An 11,245-nucleotide genomic window follows, 5' to 3' on the forward strand; every position below is an offset into this window, starting at 1 on the left:
TGTGACATTTATGTCACCAATCACATAATGACAACAATAACGACAACAACAAATTCTTGCTATACCAGGCACAAATCTTCAGATTTGTGTGGGGAAGGCTAGTCCACTGTACTAATCTTATTGCTTTACTGGTTCTATGTTTTATTGGCTCCAAAAGGATTAAAGGCAAAGTCAACCTTGGCAATGTTTGAACTCAGAATCATCATCATCATCATCATTTAACGTCTGCTTTCCATGCTAGCATGAGTTGGACGATTTGACTGAGGTCTGGCAAACCAGACTCCAATCTGATCTGGCAGAGTTTCTACAGCTGGATGCCCTTCCTAACGCCAACCACTCTGAGGGTGTAGTGGGTGGGGAATTGTTATTATGTACATGTTTTGTCTTGGTATAAAAAATGGGCTACAGCAAATATTCTGCCTGATACAGCTGGTTGGCTTGTCAGTTGCTTGACCATAAACAGTTGAGCATGTTCCTTGGTGGTTGATCACAAGCAGGAGTTGCTAAGGAATATCCTAGCCATGTGTTAAGCAGAATTCTTTGGGATTTGAATAATTCAACCCTGGAAACATGGGTTCATCATCCTTAAACATGTGTTCATCATCCTTATACAACTCTTATTCAAAGACCTTTTAAGCAGCATGGGCAACTTGACTTGAAGAAAATTTAACTGGGCCATACCTGAAAAATCATGCAGTTTATTTTGATATGAGGTCTCTACGTCATGCACATGTGGTTGTGATGCATGTGCTTGGTGTACCCTTATCGGATGGGTAATCATGAGGAGTATATTGGGCTTCGTATATTTGTACCCCAGTGTCATTTTGATAGTAGGTGCTGTTCTCTCACTCAATAACAACAACAATAATCCTTTCTATCTTTTGTGGAGAGGGGTTAGTCAATGTTGGATTATGTGGTATGATCATTAGATTTATGGGATTCTCCTGTTCAAATGGATAAGAAGCTAGAAAATGATAAGCCAGACATAATAATAGACAAGAAAAAGCAAAGTTGCTTATTAATTGATACATCATGTCCATTTGATTCCTGGATTGTAAAGAAAGAGGATGAAAAATTAAAAAAATACAATCCCTTAAAATGTGAAATCGCAAAAGTTTGGAGAATGAAAACTGTAAAATCCGTGCTTGTAATAGTTGGTGCATTAGAAGCTGTGGGTAAAAATATAGATGTATGGTTGAAGGAGACTGGAATAGAATATCCTGTAGGGCTTCTACAGAAAGTTTGCCTCTTAGTGACAGGAAAGATACTAACAACCGTAAATGGATGAAAGGTAAAGTTGTACTTGATGGAATTTGGTCTCAGAATGTGGTGTAGGGGGAATGATGGTGGCAGCAGGAGAAGCAGTAGTGGTAATGAAGGTAGCGATGGTGATGATGATGGTGGTGATGGTGGCCATGGAGGTGATGATGATGATGTCTGTGGTGGTGGTGGTGGTGGTGGTGATGGTGATGATGATTATGATGATAGTAATGATGATGATGGTGGTGGTGGTGGTGGTGGTGGTGATGATGATGAGGATCAAGTAAAAATACACACACATATGCACACATATGCACATATGCACACACATACACACATACACACACATTGATCCATGAGGGAGGAGGAGACCAAAAATATGGGGAGCTCAAGCAAGGGGCAAGCTAGCAGAACGTTGATTGTTAAAACCTAAACAACCTTAATCTTTTCCACACAATAAATAAATAATCAAATAAACAAATAAAAAAAAAAGTAAATAAATACGACCCTCTCAAATGAAAAATCTTGTATCTTAAAAGCAGAGATGATGAAGAAACTGAAAATAACAAACCTGCTTATTGACTTCACATTGATTCATTCACTCGAGCTGGCTGATGATGATGATAATAATAATAATAATAATAATAATAATAATAATAATAATAATAGTAATAGTAATAGTAACAACAACAACAATAACAACAACAACAACAACAACAACAACAACAACAACAATAATAATAATTATAATAATAATCATATTCTATGGGATGAGCAGAAAAGATGTCTTAGAGGAAGTTATTGCAGAAAAGATCAATTATGGATCAATAAAGTTAAATAACAAAAGATGGGAGGAGTGTATAGGAAAAAAAAGAGAACTTTAGCAAAGAATGGATTGTTTTATGAGAGAAAAAAACTAATAGTAATACGAGAATACAAAAAATATATATATACCGGATTTGGTATTGTCCTCTGCTGATGGCTTCTCTAAAAATTAACTGGGAGTAAAATGATACAGCAATTACTGTAATAGTAAATAGAAAACAAATGGAAAGTGGCAAAAAGGTAAGATAAGGAAGATGGGGGATGGTAATAAAATGCTTTAAGATAGAGTTCAATCTGATGTCGTTTCCTTTGGAGAATATAGAGACACCAGAGTCATTTATATAGTACATAGATAACCCCCAATGTTGCTCATATAGGACATAGATACACCCTAGCCTTATACACCTGTGATTTACATAGAACATACATATACCCAAGCTATTTCTTCAGTACGAACATACTTATGCACAAAAGGGACAGAGATGCAGGAAAAGCAGCAAAATGTAACAAACGATGCAGACTTTGTAGATTTAACACTGAAGATATCACTCACATTATATAGAAGCAGCTGTCTGAAAATGTCATCATGGTATTATTTACTGATGAGGCATGATGTGGCTAAGACACTGTATAATGATATCTGTTGGAAGGATACCCCTGAAGCAAAAGAAATAAGAACCCACTGTATGATGTAAGCTATAGCCACTCATAATAAGAAGGAATACAGGTGGAATGTCCCAATGAAACCTCAATAAATTGTAAGCATAGGAAACCTGACATAATGATTTGGGATAGAGAAGAGAAACTGTGTAAAGTTGTGGAAATCAGTTGCTCAGTGGACATTAACATAAAGCTAAATATCAGCAAAAAAAAATACCTACACTGAACTATTGAGAAATCTACAGTTACTCTACCCAGATTACAAGTTCAGGTTTATACCTGCAATTAATGGCGTACTGAGATATGTAACACATTGCCTAAGTACCAATCTTGAGAAATTAGTCTTCTTAAAACCAGAAAGGAGAAAGCTGATTTGAAGAATGCAGATCCAAGCCATCACTGGAACTGTAAAAGTCTGTAAAACTTCCCTGAAGTTTATCATTTAAGTATATATGAGCATAGACATGCAGCTATATCCACAAGAATACATACATAAAACAAAGCATACAAATCTACACACACACATGCATACATACATATATACAAATAGTGAATAAATTGTCGTCTAAATTATGCAAAAATGAAAATAACACTGACATCTTATTTCAACAGATATTACCAAAATTAAATAAAGATATATCTTGAAACACTAAAGAATAAATTTATTCAATAAAATCGCCATTGGCTTCAACTACAGCCTCCATACAACTTTGCAATCTCCTTTGATAAGGATACATCAGGCACATACATCACAACTATATGTGTGTGATATGGTGATCTCATATCAAGATAAACAGCACGTGACCTTGCTGGTGGATCCAGTGAAAATTTCTTCAGGTTAAGTAGCCCATCCTGCTCAAAAGGTCCCAGAATAAAGGTTGTTTAAAGATGATGAACAAAACACCCATATTTCCAGAGGAGAATTATTCAAACCCCAAAGAATTCCTCTCAACACATGGCTATGATGCTCCCCCACTACTGATGACAGGTAGTCATGATGGGTATATTGAGCTTATATATTTGTATCCCAGCAGCATTTGATAACATATGTTGCTCTTTCACTTAATAATTATTATCATAATTATAATCCTTTCTATTGTAGGTACAAGGTCTGAAATTTAGTGTGAGGAAGGGCTACTTAATTATTTCTCCCTCAGTGCTCAGCTGGTGCTCTTTTTATCAACCACAAAAGGATAAGAGACAAAGTTGACCTCAGTGGAATATGAACTTAGAACATAAAAATTGATGAAATGCACTAAGCATTTTGTCCAGCTTACTGATGATTCAGTCATCTTGCCACATTGACCAAAGCCTTGTGAATTAATTTGATTGAAGAAGAGTGAAAGAAGCCTGTTGTATATGTATCTATGTATCCCACTTGGTTGCTTCTGGCTTGTATAGAGATGATGCATTAACCACTTTTAGAAGTATATACAGGAATACTTTATACAAAGTAAGGGAATTTAAAATCCAAGCATTCATTTCTTTTGGCCTAAAAGTTACAATAAAGACCAACTTTACAATAATTAATTTCTTGTATGTCATTTTAAATTTAAGCACTAGCTAGCTAGCTGGCTGGCTGGCTGGCTGGATGGATGGATGTAGATTACTTAGTTTCAGTCAAAGTTGGCCCAGGCCATGGCTAATCTAATAAGCACCACCTAGAAGAGATGCACAGTCAGCTCTTGGGCACCATAGCCCATTCAAGCAGAGAGTTATTGTTTTCAGAGACACATTCGAGTGTGGATGGTTTGTCTGGTATTTGTTGGAGGCAATCATCTAGGGACTGTTTAAATGCTGAGAAATCACTTTCCTCCTTTTTGTGGGCGGGCATGATGTTGAAGAGAGCAAGGCCAGTTGAGGTGAAATAGTTCTGTCGTAGTGTTGTGATACGACACAAACATGGTTTCTGTAGTGGACGGATGTCACGGAGGTCAAGCCTCAGATAATTTTAAAGATGATACCTATGTCATTTGGGCTACGTTGATGGGATATTTTCCACATCATACAGATGATATAGTACTCACAGCAGCATTGGAGGGAGTAAAGTCTGAGCGTTTTGATTTGATCCTAATAGTCAAGGCTTGTCATGTCATCTATATTTTTGCGATTGATCTCAGGGGAGCTTCAATTTTCATAATATTCTTTTTCATGTGGGGGGACCACAGCAGACAATAGTATTCAAGGTGAGGGTGAACAAAAGCAGAGAAAAGTAGAATAATGGTAGGGGCATCTCTAGACCAGAAAGTCCTGAGAATCCAGAAACATGCCCTGCGAGTCATGTCAACTTTGCTATTTATATGAGCACTCCAGCTTATTTTGTTGTCAGCAGTAACCCCCAGGTCTCTAACAGTGCTGGATGCCATGAGGGTTTCACCTGAGGGAAGAGTGTATGATTGTTGGAATGCAGTCTCTTTACTGAAGTGGATTAGGTTGAATTTTTCTCATTTAGCTACATATTATGTTTCTCTTCCCATTGGATAACAGCTAACAGATCAGATTGAAGATTTGTCTGGTCTTCAACCCTGTCAACAACCTTCAGGAAAGATATGCATGCTACTGTGTTTGATGACATCAGTGATGTCGTTAATAGAAATTATGGAAAGTAGCGGGCCCAGTACAGTGCCTTGTGTATGTATGTATGTATGTATGTATGTGGTATGTATGTATGTATGTATGTATGTGTGTATGTATGTATGTATGTATGTATGTATGTATGTATGTATGTATGTATGTGTGTATGTATGTATGTATGTACGCATGTATGTATGTATGTATGTGTGTATGTATGTATGTATGTATGTACGTATGTATGCATGCATATATGTATGTATGTATGTACGTATGTATGTATGTACGCATGTATGTATGTATGCATGCATGTATGTATGTATGTATGTATGTACGTATGTATGCATGCATGTATGTATGTATGTATGTATGTATGTATGTATGTGTGTATGTATGTATGTATGTATGTATGTATGTACGTATGTATGTATGTATGTATGTATGTATGTGTGTATGTATGTGTGTAAGTATGTATGTATGTATGTGTGTATGTATGTATGTATGTATGTGTGTATGTATGTGTGTATGTGTGTATGTATGTATGTGTGTTTGTATGCATGCATGTATGTATGTCATTATTCAGTCTATTTCAAAATTCCTTGCCAATAAAGAAAGAACTAGTTTCTAACCTAGATTCAAGGCTCCTTCATTGGAATTTCAACATCAACAGGATATTTTTGCATGTATGTATGTATATGTGCAGATTTGTATGCTTTGTTTTATGTATGTATTCTTGTGTAAATAGTTGCATACCTAGACATGCTCATATATACTTAAATGAAAAACTTCAGGGAAGTTTTACAGACTTTTACAGTTCCAGTGATGGCTTGGATCTGTAGTATTTGAATCAGCTTTCTCCTTTCTGGTTTTAAGAAGACTAATTTGTCAAGATTGGTACTTAGGCAGTGTTTTACAGATCCCTGTGCCCCAGTAATTACAGGTATAAACCTGAGCTTGTAATCTGTCCCAAACAACAATATGCAACCTGTTATGTTTACTTTTGACAGAAGTTTTGATGAGAATATTCCACCAGTATTCCTTGAGTTGATGTTTATGAATGTATTCCATAACAGGGATTTTCTTAGTTTATGTATGTATGTATATATGTATGTATGTCATTATTCTGTTTATTTCAAGATTTCTTGCCAGTAGAGAAAGAACCGGTTTCTAACCTAGATCCAATGTTCCTTCATTGGAATTTCAACATCAACAACAGGGTATTTTTGTTTGTATGTATGTATGCATGTATATGCAGATTTTATGTATGTATGCTCATGCATATAGTTACATATCTAGACATGCTCATATAGATATATTTAAATGCTAAACTTATGGAAAGTTTTACAGATTTTTATTGTTCTAGTGTCGGATTGTATCAGTAGTCTTCGAATTAGCTTTCTCCATTCTGGTTTTGAGAAGCCTAATTCTCAAGATTGATATTTAGGCAGTGTGTTACATATCCCAGAGCCCCAATAATTACAGGTATAAATCTGAACTTGTAATATCTGGATAGAATAACTGTATGCATGTATGTATGTATGTATGTATGTATGTATGTATGTATGTATGTATGTATGTATGTGTGTATGTATGTGTGTATGTATGTATGTATGTTTGTATGTATGTATAGTTGTGATAGCAACAAGCAGGCTGTTGCTGGTTAGTGGTGGGTGGATGGTTGATATATTAATTGCATTAGCAACAAGCTGGTGATTAATATATTAGTTGTGGTAGCAACAGATTGGTGGTTGGTGGGTGGTATGTTAGTTAGCAACTAGCTGGCAGTTGGTGGTTGAGGGTTGGAATTGTGGTGGCAGTAGTAGCAATCTGGTGGTTAGTGTTACAATAGCAACAGACTGGTGGCTGACATATTAATTGCAATAGCAACAAAGTGGTAATGGGTGGTTAGGTGGTATATTAATTGTGTTAGCAACAGAGTGGTAGTGGGTGGTTGGTATATTATTAGTTGTGATAGCAACAAGCTGGCTGTTGGAATCAAAACTAGAAAAGTGAAATGTCACACACTCAACAGTTTATAAAATATTCATTTGCCCAAATTTCAGGTTGCTGTTTTCTGTGCTTCTATTTATAGTTAATTATAATTAGATGGTGATTACATATTTGGTTTTTATTTGTTGCCTTTTCACAAGCAGTGGCTTATTTGTTTTATGCTAGGTTGGTGGGTGGAGTTGTATACAAGTTTGTGGAGCATGTGGTGGTGGTAGGTGATAGTGGTGATGGTGGTGTTGTTGATGGTGTTGATAATGGTGGTGGTAGTGGTGGTGGTGGTGGTAGGTGATAGTGGTGATGGTGGTGTTGTTGATGGTGTTGATAATGGTGGTGGTAGTGGTGGTAGTGGTGGTGGTGGTGTTGTTGATGGTGTTGATAATGGTGGTGGTAGTGGTGGTGGTGGTGGTAGGTGATAGTGGTGATGGTGGTGGTAGTGGTGGTGGTGGTGGTGTGGTGGTGGTGGTAGCTGTGATGGTAATTTTGGTGATGGTGATGGTAGCAATTGTATATTTAGCTGTATGTCATCAGATTAAGTGCCATTACTATTAACTGAGAATAGGATATGCATAGTTTCACAGCATCCCATAGCACTTAGTTGTCAGGGCTGTCCAACTGTCTCGCTATGGTTTGTTAATGTCGCACATATACAAACACACACATGTGTGAACGCGAGCACACACACACACACACACACAAAGCAAAACAAACAAAGCAAAACAAACACACACACAAATACATGCTGATATTCACAAAACACATACATTTACTTACAAATACATAATACTATCTGTCTGTCTGTCTGTCTATATATATATATATATATATATATATTATATTATATATATATATGTATATATATATATATATATATATATATATATATATATATATATATATAATATATATATATATATATATATATATATATATGTATGTATACATACATACATATAATATATATATATATATGTATGTATGTATACATACATATATATATATATATGTATGTATGTATACATACATATATATATATATATATGTATATATATATATATATATATATATATATATATATAATATACACACACACACACATATATATATACATAAATATACACACACGCATTTTTATTTGACATTTGACAATTGGACACATACACACATACAAATACATTTAAACATATCCATGTGAGCATGCCTACACATACACACACACACACCAATGACAAACGCATATGCATATTGTTATATTACAGATGCTATGACATAAACACACACATACATGGATACTGACATATGCAAATATTGTGACATATATATATACTCAAGCATACACACATACACTGACAAATACATTACATACTGACGTATGCAGAAACTGTAGCTACATACCTTCAGAGATATACACACACACAGTGACACACAAACACACATACATACAAAGTAACACTTCCTCTCTTCCGACACCAACTCACTGGTTCTCTGTCAGTCCTCTTGTACTGAGAAAAATAATCAGATGACCTCCTCTTCTTAAACCTACCTGATTAATGAATGCCATCAGAAACAAAGGGATGTAACTTGAAAGAACCTTTGAACTACAGGCACAAGGCTTGAAATTTTGGAGGAGGGAGCTGGCTGCTTAAACTGACCCCAGCGCTCAACTAGTACTCATTTTATCAATCCCAAAAGGATGAGAGGTAAAGTTGACCTTTACAGAATTTGAACTCAAAACATAAAGGCGGAAGAAATGCTGCTAAGCATTTTGTCTGGCATGCAAATGATTCTACCAGCTCACAGCTTTAATTATCCTTTTTACTTAAGGCACAAGGCTTGAAATTGTTGGGGAGGAAGATAACTGATTACATCAACCCCAGTGCTTGACTGGTACTCTTCTCGTTGCCTCTGAAAGGATGAAAGGCATAGTTGACCTCAAGGGAATTTGAACTCAGAACATAAAAGATGGACAAAATACCACTAAGCATTTAACCCAGTATGCAAATAATTCTGCCAGCTTACCTAATAATAATAATAATAATAATAACTGTTTCAAATTTTGGCACAAGGCCAGAAATTTCAGAGGAGTGGGTAAATCGATTAAAACAATTCAGTTGCTATTTATTTCATAGACCCCAAAAGGATGAAAGTTAAAATCATCCTTGGTGGGATTTGAACTCAAAAGGTAAACATGGACAAAATGCCACGAAGCATTCTGCCAACACACTACTTTACAAATATAACTTGCAATAATGTCATCATTACTGTATAGTGATCTTGTGTTTATTGCATACTTTCATTGCCCTAATGAGTGCAGCTCTGTACAGTTTTGGTACTTGCAGTGTTTTGCGTTTCTATTTTCTACTTTGTATTTAAAATACTTTGTGGCTGTGTCATTATTTTGGTTGCTTAAGGCAGCGAGCTGGCAGAACCGTTAGCACGCCGGGCGAAATGCGTAGCCATATTTCGTCTGGCACTACGTTCTGAGTTTAAATTCCGCCGAGGTCAACTTTGCCTTTCATCCTTTCGGGGTCGATAAATTAAGTACCAGTTACGCACTGGGGTCAATGTAATCGACTTAATCTGTTGTCTGTCCTTGTTTGTCCCCTCTGTGTTTAGCCCCTTGTGGGTAGTAAAGAAATAATTATTTTGGTTGCTTCCCAACCATTGCTTTGCAGTCTTAGGTTCATTCTGCTATGTTGCGCCTTGTGTCAGCTAAGGTTATGGCTTCAGGGCCAGTCAAAGTTTTGTGAGTGGATTTGGTTGAAGGAAACTAGAAGTCAGTCGTTCATATATGGTATGCATGTTAGAAGACTGCTGGCAAAACATGCAACATGCATGAGTTCTAACATCAATAAAGGAAAATGTAAAGTAGAGCTATAAGATAAAGCAATGAAAAGCTACGACCTTAATACTGCTGATAAATGTTAATATAAACACACACATACACACATTACAATGCTTATTAATACAGTTAGTATTTGTTACTAAACACAATTTCATCATAAATACAGTTATCCTATCTATGTTTATGTATCATCAAAAATTGAACCCGAGTTATTCACATTCTTGATACTCTTTTGATGCAAACTGAATGAAAGAAGTATATTTTTTGTTTATATATAACATGGAGTTATATAATTAAATATTGTTACATGCGAAATGAAATTGAAGCGAGTAGGTATATAATGGCAATGTAATGTTGGTATTATTTATGTTAAAGCAATGGGCATATATACACAAATATGCCCCATCAACTTTCCTACTTTCTTTCATCATAACTTCCATAAAAATGTATATTCTTTAATGAAATTTGAAATAAATATGCTTCAGATGGTGGTAATTCTGGAAGAAAACTGGAAGAGGCCAATCATACATATATGTATGTATACATTTGTGTGTGTGTGTGTGTGTGTGTGTGTGTGTGTGTGTGTGTGTGCATGTGTGTGTGTATGTGTGTGTGTGCGTGTCTGTCTGTTTGTCCCTCCACAATCGCTTGACAACTGAAACTGGCATGTTTATGTCCCTGTAACTTGGCATTTGGCGAAAGAGACCAATTGAATAAGTACTAGACTTACAAAGAATAAGTCCTGGGGTCTATTTCTTTGACTAACACTCTTCAATGTGGTGCTCTAGCATGGCTGCAGTCAAATGACTGAATCAAGTAAAAGGAATAACTGTATATGTATATATAGATCATCATAATCATCATCATAATCACCATACACACATATATATATATATATCCATATGTGTGTGTGTGTGTGTTTGTGTGAATATATATGGATATACACACACACACACACACACACACATACATACATATATATATATATATATATATAAAAGCTGCAGAAATTCAACAAAACCTGTCACTCGGAGTTTCACGTTCCCGTTCATCGGACGAGTACTCTTTTTTCCACCT

Source organism: Octopus sinensis, linkage group LG12, assembly GCF_006345805.1.
Source record: "Octopus sinensis linkage group LG12, ASM634580v1, whole genome shotgun sequence".
In the NCBI taxonomy this organism is placed as follows: domain Eukaryota; kingdom Metazoa; phylum Mollusca; class Cephalopoda; order Octopoda; family Octopodidae; genus Octopus; species Octopus sinensis.